Raw genomic sequence first — 12,702 nt, 5'->3', positions numbered from 1 at the left:
TCTGCCTCAGGCAACTCTCAGATTGCAGTCAGAAATAAGGAAGCCATACTAATTCCTGCAGCAGCTGCGTTGTAACAAAATATTTACCAAAAAAGGGCTGCACTGACCTTCATGACCCTGTCATGAGACCTCACCCAAAAGGCTTTAAGGCTTGGGGTAACCTTAGCAGTCTGCCACATTTGTTTTAGGCAGTTACAGCATGACAGCAATGCATGTGTTGCTCCAGCTACTTTAATCATATTTTTTAAAGGACATGGAAAATGCCAAGAGTTTCCAGAAATCTGTCTGGGAAAGATACGTAGAAGAAAGACTGTAGAGAGAAAAGAGACATTTAGAATGAGAACGTGAGCTGGCCTGCACAGGAAAAGAAACACAGTGGTGAGCTCAGCCACTTTGTACGAGTATATTTTATTGAGCTAAATCGTTTAACAGTCCAGACTTCTTTCCAGAACTACAGAAAGTATGAAGAGATGTGGCATATTGAGGCACACAAGAATGAAAAGAGAAGTCACATTCCCCACAAAGATGCATTCGGTCCTACAGAAAGCAGATGGAAGGAAACTGCTCCAAGATGTGTGCATGTCGAAATGGTGAGGTCACAGTTTGTGGTCATCTCTCCTGAAAGCAGAAGCATTGGAAGGAAGAGTAGAGACTACTGCTGTAACTTTGTTGATACAATACTGTTACAGAACAGAATTTAGAGACCTTTTAAATGATGCTTCTGTGTGTATGCATACATGCATACATAACTCATATATAGATAAATAAGTGCATGTCTGTACATATGCACTTTTTTGAGTCCAGTATACACATTATATGTATTTCGTATAACTATACATAAGCTCAGTCTTCTTTGCTAAAAATCATCACACCAAAACAGTTCAGTAAGGAAAATGAGTACCTCTGACTTTGTAACACAAGGAATTCAGCCATGTGACTGCTTTTATGCTTAATTCAAGGAGCAGCAATTATAGTGAGCTCCTTATTGTATAGAGCTCACGATATTAGAATTTTACTCATCCATTCCGCACACACACCCTTGTCTCTTTCTACAATTAGTTGTATCTTAACTTGTGGATAAGCAGAATATAAGTTGAAAAAACAACCTCCCTGAGTGCATGCTAGAACAGGTTGTTGATGACATGCTTGATGATCATGAGCAACAGACCCAAGCCAGCATCCGTCCCATCAGCATGCTCTAATCATAGATACACACAGCCCTTTTTATACTGTACCTGGCACATGCAGCATGTTTGCTCAGCAAGGCTTTCTCAGCCTGATGATATTCTCCTTTGCAGTGCCTGTGCCAGCAAGCTGACCTTCTAGCACCAGTCACAAGCACCACAGTGTCCCTTCAGTGCTTTGTCCTGTGTACAACTAAGGACCAAGGACAGCCCATTGCAGTGTCTGCCTTCTGTTTCTCACTTTTTATTACTGCTCAGTTTCTTCTGAGCCTTTCTATCTACCATAACAGACACATATTTTTGGCTGCTCTGTCCTACTCTGAGTGCAAAACGGGTCTATCCAAAACCCAGTGCTACAGGAGGCAAGCAGATGCATCAGGAGGCCAGCTTGGCTAAACAAGGATCTCAGAGCAGGGCTCTAATGTGAAGGTGCAGCACACAAAAGCTGGAAGCAGAGATGGGCTAGACAGGAGGAATTTGGAAGCTCTGCCCAGACACATAGGGATGATGCCAGGGAATGCTAACTTCAAGATGTGACTTGCAAGGGACGTCAGTGGGCAATAAAGACAGCTTCTAATACTGTGTTAGTAGGAAATGGGTGAACAAAGGCATGTGGAACCATTGCTAAGGCAAAAAGAGACCAAAAATCCCTCACTTCCATCCCTAGGAATATAACAGAGTCACTCTTCCATGATCTCATTTCTGGCCATGTGAAGGAGGCGGGGATGACTGGAACTCAGCATGGATTCACTGAGGGCAAACCACGCCTGACCAACATGGTTACCTCCTGTAATAAAGTTCCTGGGTCTATGCATGAGAAGGAGGCAGTGGATGGACAGCGGTAGTGACCGATATGCTCAAGGGCAGCGGTGCCTTTCACAAGGACCTAAGCAGGCTGGAGAAATGGGTGGTCTCCCTCAGACTCCACCTGGCAACCACAGTAGCTCAGAATATTCTGATCCACAGTAAGACACGACAGATTACAGCACCAGGTGTTTCTTTGCAGGTTTTTCAGAGTGCTGAAATTGTCCACAAAGACCACTGTGGTAGTCACAGCTTCCCTAGTAAGGTGTCTTTGTTCCTCATTGCTAAGAATAGCAAAATTTACCTTAAATTCCAGACTGTGTGGCTGGACTCTGTTGTGACTTTACTGTGAAGCTTTCAGAGCCACGTTCATGCTGTGCAGTCAGGAAGGGCCAGGATGTTGTCTCGTGTTCTGCCAAAGAGACATCCACTGTGGCAGTCCCAAAATGTGCCACAGGTTGCCACTATTTGCTCTTCTGTGTTGGGACCAGGAGTCTGGTTCCTGTGGCTTTATGGCACAGAAAGAGCAAAAATCCTGCGTTAAGCTCCTGAATGTTGCCCCTTAAGAGATGTTTGTCAAACATGTGCAAGCAGCATGCCTCTAGTGAGAAACTTACACTTCCAGTACAGACTGCATTGTGACAGGATTGTGAAAGGTCTTCTGCCCTCTCTGTCAGGAATTAGTGTGCTCTGTGTAATGTATATTCACATGTAATCCAGTGTCTGGGATACCATACAGTGTTAGTCAGTGCTCTTAATCATTTCACAAGAATAATTCCTGGCCTTGTGAAATCATTGTGAAATGATTCAGAGCACTGACTAACACTGTATGGTATCCCAGGCACTGGATCCAGCTATATTCCTGGCCTCACAATGAATTTGCTAATGCCTCTTTTTGAGCCTCCTGGTTGCATGGGTTTCGCTGAAGGTAACAGTTAGGGAAAGGTGATCACTTCTCAACTCATTAATTGGCTGAGGTAATTCTGATGTCCTCTAGTCTGTCAGCAGCATCCCACTGAGGTGCATTTGCAAACCCAGTGACATAAATCACCCCTTAAATGTTGAGCAGCTCTCTTGTGTGCTGTCAAATGTTTCATAATGCAAATGCTGCCACTGCGGATATCAGAGGTGAATTTGCACTTCTGTGTCACATAAGGGCACACAACACTGTTCCATCAAGTTATGCTTTAGTATTACAAGTGCAAAGGAAAGCAACAGCAATGACAAATCAGTTTCAGTAATTTCCCAATTTTCAATTGAAAGAAGATAATCTAGGAGATATTTGGTTACAGATTTCAGATGAGGAACTATCCAACATCTTTAGTCCCATAGGCAGAGCTGGCCTGCTGTCTGCCAGTAAGCCTTTAGCAGAGGAAGCAAAAGGGCATAGGCCTTGTGCTGAGTATTGAAATTAGCTGCACCTTGTCCTCTATCACGTAGCAATGTGTACATTGACCAGATGTGCTGTCAAAGTTTGTCCTTGTCATGGATTGCTTCAAATTCCACCTGTAGTACCAAGAAAAGCATTGCAGTTGGCCTGAGAGCACTCCCTACTACCTACCCTTCAGCTACACCAGAGCACCAATCTGGTGTAGCATCGTGGGGAGCTGCTGTTGCATCTTCTGCAGATCTGAAAATCCTCCAATGCATGTTCTCCCAATAAACACACGAGGGACCTGTACAGAGGAGGAGTGATACAGTTTAATCAGTGACAACAAAAAGCGTGGAGAGGATCTATCTGGAAAGCAGACTTTGTGCTAAAGAGACTAAGAGGTCACACCGTCCCCCAAGTTCTTCCCATGCTCTCTGAACATGCCAGGCAGGAGGTACAGCTGCCAGTCCCCTGACTGCCTACCGCAGTCAGTTTGAATGGCAAACTTCCATTGCTGGCACAGTCTTTTCTCCATGTGCCCTTGCCTATTGTCCTCCTCCAACTTTATAACTGTGGCCATCTACTATTTCCCTACCTATGCTTGACCCTTTTCATTATATCTGGCCTTTTCACTCACTCCTCGTTTTATGTTGAATGAATTCCTCTCACTGTGATGGCAAGCTCAAAACGTGCAGTAGCAGCCAGCCATCTCCTCAAGTTTGTGACAGCAGAGGGACAACTTCAGTGCCTACCAGGAGGCCACCCAGCTGATTGAGGACAGGCAATTGAAACAGAGTCAAATTTAAGGAGAAAAAAGATAACAATAAAAGGTTTTCCTGAAGACTAGGAACAATTACTGAACTTTAGCATCCAAGACTTCTTCAAGGCATGTATGTACCCCTAAGGTCAGGCTGGATGGGGGTATCAGGCAGTCTGGTCTTGTGGGAGGTGCCCCTGCCCATGGCAGGGACTTGGAACTGGATGGGCTTGAAGCTGCTTTCCAAGCAAGTGGTTCTGTGGTTATAGCTGCAGCACCAGGGAAGACAAGCCTAGTGTGACCTGACCTGGGCAGCACTCAGCACCCGCTTGTCCTCACTGAGTGAAACACAGTGCAAGCAAACCCTCTCCCCCATGCCTCTGTTGCTGGGAATTTGCTTTCTGCTTTCAGTAATGACTTCTCTCCTGGGCTTCCTCTTTCTGAGGGTGGTTTCTCTTGTAACTAGTACTACTGATCCCTCTCCTGCTGTGAAATCACCTGCTACTTTCATTATGTGGCTCCATTAGCTAAGCTATCCACCCTCTCCGCCTCAAACTCCCCTGCTGCTGGGAAAGTACTTCTGTCATCATGGTCTCACTCCCATTACCAGTATAGCTCAACTCCACAGCTGTGACTGAGCTCACAGTGTGAGTTTTGGTGATGCCTGCAGGGACAGACACCAGCATGTAGCAGTGTACCGCACATCTTGGAAAAAGCAGTGGGTAGGGGGAAGACATGTTTACTACACTTGCCCAAAAGGTGCAACAGGTCTAGTGCTACAGCAGGCTGGGGCTGTGGGAAGAATCATTAAAGGTATGTAGTAGAAGTCAGTGCAAAATAAGGGTACTGGGACTCTCCAGCAGCCCTAGGGTGAGCTGTAGGATGCTTGGCTGTTGCATGCCCTTCCCAGGAAGCTGAGCAAGATGGCCTGTGTGACATACAAGGAGTATCTGGGCTGCTAATATGTAGTCATAACCATGTCAGAGACAGGATATGCAGAAGGTCTGATTACCCCAGGGGCTGTAGGGTAACCACATGCAAGCCACCTACCACAGGGGGTTTTGTCGTTTGATGGCGGTACCAGTGTGAGCAGGTCCACTTGGTCCCCAGGTTCCTGAGCTCAGAGTGGGGACAATGAAAAAGAAGGTCTCCTCTTGTTGCCTCTAAGTGGCTGAAAGTAGGAAAGCCAAATGGACAATAAGCCAAGAAGTTGGCTTGATGCCAAGAGCAGGGACTTCATGAGAGGCAGCAGGTAGCACTGATGAACAGAGACCAGGACAGACCCTGCAGGGCCATCCAGCAGTCCCAGAATCAATGGAGGTCTGGATTTTTCCTGAGCTTTCTCTAGCCACACAGTGGAAACACAGTCTGTGGCACTCCAGTAGCACTGAAAAAGCCCCAGAAATCCAGATACCAGTCATTTCTCTCCAGCTTCACTGCTGCCCTTTAGTGTAGTTTGGGTAAAAAGGCGTGTTTGTTTCACAAGGGCACAACTCACTCTGACGCATGAACTGCCCCATCAGCATGTCAGCGTTTCTGCGGAAATTAATTCCTGAAACTCAAGCACATAGTGTTGCTCTGTAATACAAACATAATTGTTTAATTAAGCTTCAGAATAAGAGGCTGATAGATTTTGCAAGCACAGTGTCTATTCTGCTGCCAGATGAAATGAGGCAATTCAAAATGCTTTTCTGCTTAACACTGGAGGATGAAACAAGTGTCCAAATTCAGACAAACTCACAGCTCTACCCTCTCTTTCCTTTCCAAAAACACCCGCACTGACTTAGGCAGCTTCAAAGCACAACTGCAGAAGGAACTTATGGTCACAGTGTGAATGTGAAGGTGCCCTCTGCACTCATCCATCTGCAGCCAGATCCAGCGCGTGGCTTTTTCTGTGCCTCTGCTCATTGGAACGACAGACAGATGTGGAAGATGTATGAAATGTTACTGGAGTGCCACAGCCCCAGGCACAAAGGCACAGCCACACAGAACTGTACAGTGGCTGCACAGTAACAGCACTGCTGGAGAGCAGCAGCACTTCAAAGCGGAGGGCAATTACAAAAATAGGGAGGGGTGGAGCTTCTCTCTGAGACCTGAACCGTTTCACTGAAAATAGAGTGCTCGAGAAAGAGACCTCGCTTCACCTTTTGTGATAGCTGCCCAGGCTGTCCTCTGGCACGAAATTATGAAACGAGCGCCAGAACTTACGGTTCGCTGCCCTGTTGTTTTTTGGAAATAATCCTGGACGTCATCCATCCCGGTGATATCAACCACTTCCAGGCATCCTGGCAGAAAGTTAAATTCCTTGAGCAATGCTATGGCATTCCTGCAGTAAGGGCAGGATCCCTTTACAAAAAGGGTGACTTTATTATCTCCGAGTTTGCTCTTCACAAAAGCATCGACCATGCTGCTGGCTAGGGATGAACAGGAACGCTGCTCCTCACCAGTGAGCACAAAGCAGATGGGACAGGACAGCAACACTCGGTCCCAGATATTTATGAGCTGTGCACTGCCTTCCTCCCTGAAAACTCCTCCCTGGGAGGATGTAATCTCTTACACACCAGATCACATGCTTTAAAGCAACAATACTTCTACTTTCTGTTTGGTTTTGTAAAAACTCCCAGTTGGTGAACAAACTAGTGGTGTAAAAGTAGAAAGGCACATAACTGTCAAAGGTTATTTCATGCTTTGGTACAAGGTTTGCAGTAGTTTGTCATTAACTATTACTCTGCCAGTGGCTGAGCTGTTGCTGTTTTTTCTCTCTTCTTACAGGAGTGTGGTTATGCCTTTCCTCTCTCCCCTCACCTGCTTCAGGACAATCACCACAAGGGGACAATACAGATGTCAGGAAACCTGCAGCTAAGGTATTTGAGAGCCACCATTCCCATCCCAGAAACTAAAGAAAATTTAGGTATTTTGTGTGTACATATTTTTACATGCAGAATTTCATTAATGGGCGGGATTCCCTGTCTTCAGCTTCCAAAAGTGCCTTGATGGCTTGTCAGACTTGTGTCAGTTTTCAAAGGGTCTGTGTCTATCATGTGCCTCTAGCGTAAAGCTGCATGCATGCTTCAGGCATGGCAAGTAATGATGTATCACACTGCAAGTGGGCAGATTCAGATTAATGCTGAAATTTCCATTTCCCCCGGCTAAGGAAGTCCACAGGCCTTGTCATGCTGAAGGAGACTTCTGCATCCTTGGCACAAGGTAAGGGCACTGGGCAGTACTCCAACATCCACCACCCTGTCTACAGTTGAATTTCTCAGGCCAAATCTTGGTTAGAGGTTTATCCAGAACAGCATTCATTAGCCAAATTCTTCTACTAGGAGTCAGCAGAATTCATCTTGGCACCTTATCCAGGCTTCCAGGAGCACATAGAAGAAACCCAACCTAAGATACAACGAATGAAATGACTGGGACAGCAAACCACCTATCTGCACATGGGAATGGGAATGGGAATTCCATTTTGCCCAGATTAATAAGTTTTATCCTTCCATCAGCCCCTTGTCTGGAGGTCCTCTGAATGATGTATCCCCCCCTCCCCCCCCAAGTGGGAAAACCTATGATGCAAAAGATAAGGATATTTCTCTAAGTCAGTTACTGAGTTCAGATGTAATACTTCCTGCTCAGCCCAATGCTCTGCTTTCTCTTGAATTAGATCTATTTGCTTTCTTCAAGTCCTTAACAACTTCCACACATTTAATTTGCACGTATGGGCAGAGTGGCTGCCTTCAGGGGGAGGGATCCCTGAAGAGAATGCAGTCCAAGCTCTTCCTCAGAGCATGGTCACCTTGAGCAGGTTGCTCAGGATCATGTCCATAGGGGTTTGAATGTCTTCAAGAATGAAGACCCCAGAGACAGAACAACCAAATGTTTTCCTTATGTTTAGATGGAGTCTCCTGCATTTCCATTTGCCCTCAGTGCCTCTGGTTATAGCACTGGGCAACACAGGGAAGAAACATCACCAAGACCCACCACTTCTTTTTTAACCTATTATCAACCTTATAGATTATAGGCAGGCACAGGATTTCTTCCCCTGCCCCAAACAGGGCTTCCCAGTTAGCTGCAGCATGGTAGAAGGAGAAACACACAATTATGTACTGAAAAATAGACATTCAGAGCTCTCCCCATTCCTTTGCAGAGATCAAAAAGAAAACATTAGGCAGCTGAGTCCTCTTTGCACACCATACTGCAGTTCCTTGCCAGGCATCAGCTGTGTGCTTAGTACACCACAGACACTCTGAGGCCAGACATTTCCTGGTTTCAACTTCTAGTTCACTATCTGTTCTAAGAAAAAAGAGGAGCTCAGAGACCAGCTGCTCTGCCCAGATTATTTTATCTACTAGGTGTGTCTCAGCCTTTGTGATAGCTGTTGTCCAGTTTTTAATACTCAGTTTCTCATCTTGAAACTACAGCAACACTTAGGCACCACCTTTGTGTTTTTCTGAAGACTGCATACACCAAATTCATAGATTTGAGAGCTGACAGGTTTTAGGAAAGTGTGACAGGTGCTTGAGGCATTTTTGAAGCCTGCTTTGCCTGAAGATAGTTACTTGGTCACTTTGGGGAGCTCTCACAATGAGAACATCTTTTGCTGCTCAGAGTGATCACAGAATCACAGAATGGCTTGGGTTGGAAGGGACACCTAAGCACACTCAGTTCTAAACCCCTGCCATAGGCAGGGCTGTCCCCCCCCATCTCAGGCTGCCTGGGACCCCATCCAACCTGGCCTTGAGTGCTCCAGTGATGGGGCACCCCCAGCTTCTCTGGGCAGCTGTACCAGAGCCTCACCACTCTGTGAGTAAAGAATTTCTTCCTAACATCTAACCTAAATCTCCCCTCTTTTAGCTTAAATCAATTTCCCCTTGTCCTATCACTTTTAGAATGGAAAAAAGTGGGTCTCCTACCTGTTTATAAGCTCCCTTCAAGTACTGGAAAGCCACAGTGAGGTCTTTCTGCAGCCTTCTCTTCTCCAGACTGAAAAAGACCAGCTCCCTCAGCCTTTCTTCACAGCTGGAGAGGTGCTCCAGCCTTCTGATCATCTTTGTGACCTTCTCTGGACCCACTCCAACAGTTCCACATCCTTCTTGTGCTGGGGGCCCTAGGCCTGGATGCAATACTGCAGATGAGGCTTCACAAGGACAGAATACAAGGGGACAATCCCCTCCCCCTCCCTTCTGCCACTCATCCTCTGATACAGCCCAGGATACAGTTGGTGGGTCCAATGTGGGGGTCCAAACAGAAGCTGCAAAAAAAAAAGAAGAAATGTGACACAGAAGGTGCTGAACATGGCCAAGATATTATGCTTACTTTGGTCTGGACTCGTGCAAAGAGCACAAAGAAAGTAGGGAACCTTTGAAATCGCACTTGACACTGAAAAATTAAGAGCCCAAACTATCCCTGGAAAGTGGGAGACAACAAAGCATGGATGAGAGACATCTCTTCAAGAAGCACCCCAAGGCCTGCTATCCTGGCTGGTTCTGCTTATGTGACAGCTCCCAGAACTGGCTGGAATCCCATGCCCCTGTACTTGTCAAAAAGAAGAAATATGGTTATGCGTTGGTGTGACAACAAGCTCCTGAGAGCCCATTTTCCTGAGCCTTGGGCTGAAGACTCTCGGGGAAAATAAGGCTGCAAGAGAGGACTCACACTGTCATATTCTTTCCAGTGTCATGAAAAACAGCTGACAAAGAATGTGCAACCAGCTGCCTTTCAAAAGATCAAAGTTTGCTCTTTTGGTACATTTAATACTGTTATGTTTCCTAGATAATTAAGTACTCCCACCCACAGTTATAAAAAAACCACAGAAGTAAGATTTCCTTCAATTTGTTCAGTTCTGTGTGTGAGAAGAAAAGTCTTAAAAGTCAGGCCTTGCTTTTATCAAATATCTCAAAGGGAAGTTAGAAAAAATGCAGCCAGGTTAACTGGAGGATTTGGAGCACAGTCCCCTGGCTGACTGAGAGACCAGCTCCAGATCCTGCTTTGGGACATCCAGCTCCACCTGGCTTGAGATTCTTCCCCTTGAGAGGTTTCCTTACCTTATAGACAAAGCAGCTGTTATTGCCATTGCTTTACTTTTTGTTTAGTTTTCATACTTGCTGTATGCTTGACAATATCTGGTGCGTGGTACACAAACAAGGAAATAAATGCTACAGAAGCTGAAGAAGTAAAATGTCACGGTGAGTAACTGCTTGTGGGTGTGGGGTTAACTGGAGCTTTAATCCTCTGGGTTTATGTGTAAACTCTGCAGTGTGCGGTCTTGTGATGAGAAAATAATGACTACAAGTTAGCAGTAAAAATCTTGTCCTTCCTTGTACGTAGTGCCAAACACGTTTAAATGATGGTCTGCATTTCCAAATGATGGGTTGGCAGCTCAGTCTTTGTAGAGAACCTTGGGAAGGATTTCCTCATTATTGTTCACAAAAGAGATGCACATGCATCACTAGGGTTAAAAAAAGCTCCCCTGAAAAACTGTTCTGCAGATGTTTGCCTGCTGTGATGACTGCTGGATAACAGCAGCTAGATGTGGAGGTGCAGAAATGCAACAGCTATTAGTTCATAAAGGAGAGATGTGATATGGAAGGGAGAGAGGCTTGGGCTGCCCTTCATTGGATATTTATATCTATAGTCCATAATCAGAGTTCCAGACAGCTCCTCCTGTAAGAGGCTGTGGTTGTTGTGCTGTGTGCGGGTCTGCAAGAGAGTGCATTTTGGCATCTGCCATGGGGTGGCTGCACAAAGTAATGGATGCAAAACTGTGGCTTTTGGTTTTAAATATTTCAGTCATTGCTCACAGTGCTGTTTGATTATTTGCTGCGCGGTGTACCAGAGCTACTCATTCTGTGATGAGCACAGACTTTGTTTGTATGTATTTAGTGTCTACAATTGATAGGTTTGTACAAGGTTCATCTCTCACCTCTCCACTGCCTCACAGATTCTTGTTTTTTCTAGATCTTATTGTAATGATAGTGTGAAAATCCTAGAAAGGTTCACTACTTTTGGATATTCACCTGAGAATATCTTAAAAGGGGAAGGTATAATTTCTCTGCAGGAAACCTCAGCTATGAAAATGTGTAAAAGCGCATCATTAATGTAAGCAAAAAGGGAAAGAGAAGTGTAGTGCTGGTGCAAACATGTCTGCAAAACTGTCAAATGTATTTCGGTATTATTTTCTGGTAAATACCAGATTATACATTTGATGGGAGACACAGAACGGATGATGGTAAGGAATTGATTCATTTTCTTCCCAGAAGAAGGAGAGTTACAGTCTTGATCTGGGCAAGAGTGGTGGGGAAATAGCTGAAATTCCAGCAAATTCCAGCAAACTCAGCAAATTCCGATGATGCAGACATATGTATGGCTGGAAGCTATTTTTAGCAGCCACCTGGGAGTTAACAAGTATCCAGTCCAAAACCAGAAGTACTGCCGCAGTTTCAAAATCATTTCCCTTAATGTTGGGTTTATTCCAAAGTGGAGAGAATATTTGGGATCCCAGCTGAGCGCAGGGCTTACCTTTACAATCTGCTCATCTGTAGGAATTATGTAAGCGCAGAGCACCGTGATCAGAGTGTGTTTATAACGTTAGGAGAAGATACAGCTGATGTCAGGCTGCTTTGTTTTATTAGCAAGATAAAGTGTTATGCCTCTGAAGACTTTGAGTGAGATGTGATCAGTGTGATCGGCGTTAGGTGAATACTGGGTATTTGCAGACATCTCATCTAGTTAGACGAAGCATTAGAAGAGCTTTTGACAAAGAGTTGGAAGGAAATTCCCAGTATCTGGACGTTCCAGTGATGTGGCAGGAGGAAATAGTTGTTCATATCAGTGAAAGAATTCCTCTTAGCTGGAAATGTGGTATTGCTGGCTCTTTGCACATGGACAGCACAGACACAGCCATGTTCTCAGCCTCTTGCAATGAACAACAGTCTGCACTTGGGAAACTCGGCAAATTCTGTGTTATTACAAGGACAGCGGTTTGAACTCCGATTGGTGCAGCTGAGTGGCTGTGGTCTGGCGCAAGCAATGAAGAACTGAAGGAGACACAGTTGCAGTTGTGAACCCATACCAAATAAACATTGCCTGGAGTGAAGCTGCACTCCTGGGAGCGTGCGGCTGGTTCAGGCGCTTCAAACCCCAGCATATTTTTGTGCGAGACTCAAGCAAGAGCACAGCGTAAGCAGCCGAGCCATCTGCAGCCTTCTTCTAGCGCTTAAGCTCTTTTCCTCTGTTCCCGAAGCCCGGCGGTGCCGCGCACTCTCGAGAGGAGGAACGCGCTGTTCCTGCGCCGCCCTGCGCGGCGCACAACCTCCGCCGGGAGGCAGCAGCGCGCCGCGAGTTAATGCTCTTAGTCCGGTGATTGATTCAAGTTGTGACACGGGGTGATTCGGAAGCGTGTTGCTCAGGCGCAGGGGCACAGCCCGAAAGATGCGCTGTGACAATTGCAGATGGCACATGAGTAAAATGTGTTTTGTTGGAACTCCGGCATTATTTTGTCCCCATTATTTTAATTAGCTTAGGGGTAATTAAAATGTTCTTGAGGGAGAGAGGGAGTAAATGAAAGGGGAAGGGGAAGGGGAAAGGGAAGG

The 12,702-nt window shown here is 45.7% G+C and overlaps 2 long non-coding RNA genes across 2 annotated transcripts; one reads left to right on the top strand and one right to left on the bottom strand.

Annotated features, from left to right (window-relative positions):
* On the bottom strand, window positions 390–5,187 carry LOC110390051. The gene is made up of 3 exons (XR_002433507.1): window positions 5,168–5,187; window positions 3,550–3,664; window positions 390–618 (listed from the first exon to the last, which is right to left on the bottom strand). It is a non-coding gene; the product is annotated as an uncharacterized LOC110390051 (long non-coding RNA).
* On the top strand, window positions 6,526–12,593 carry LOC110390052. The gene is made up of 2 exons (XR_002433508.1): window positions 6,526–6,792; window positions 6,890–12,593. It is a non-coding gene; the product is annotated as an uncharacterized LOC110390052 (long non-coding RNA).

The sequence above is a fragment of the Numida meleagris genome, chromosome Z (assembly GCF_002078875.1).
Source record: "Numida meleagris isolate 19003 breed g44 Domestic line chromosome Z, NumMel1.0, whole genome shotgun sequence".
NCBI classification, from domain to species: Eukaryota; Metazoa; Chordata; class Aves; order Galliformes; family Numididae; genus Numida; species Numida meleagris.
This window is presented reverse-complemented; position numbering and strand designations above follow the sequence as displayed.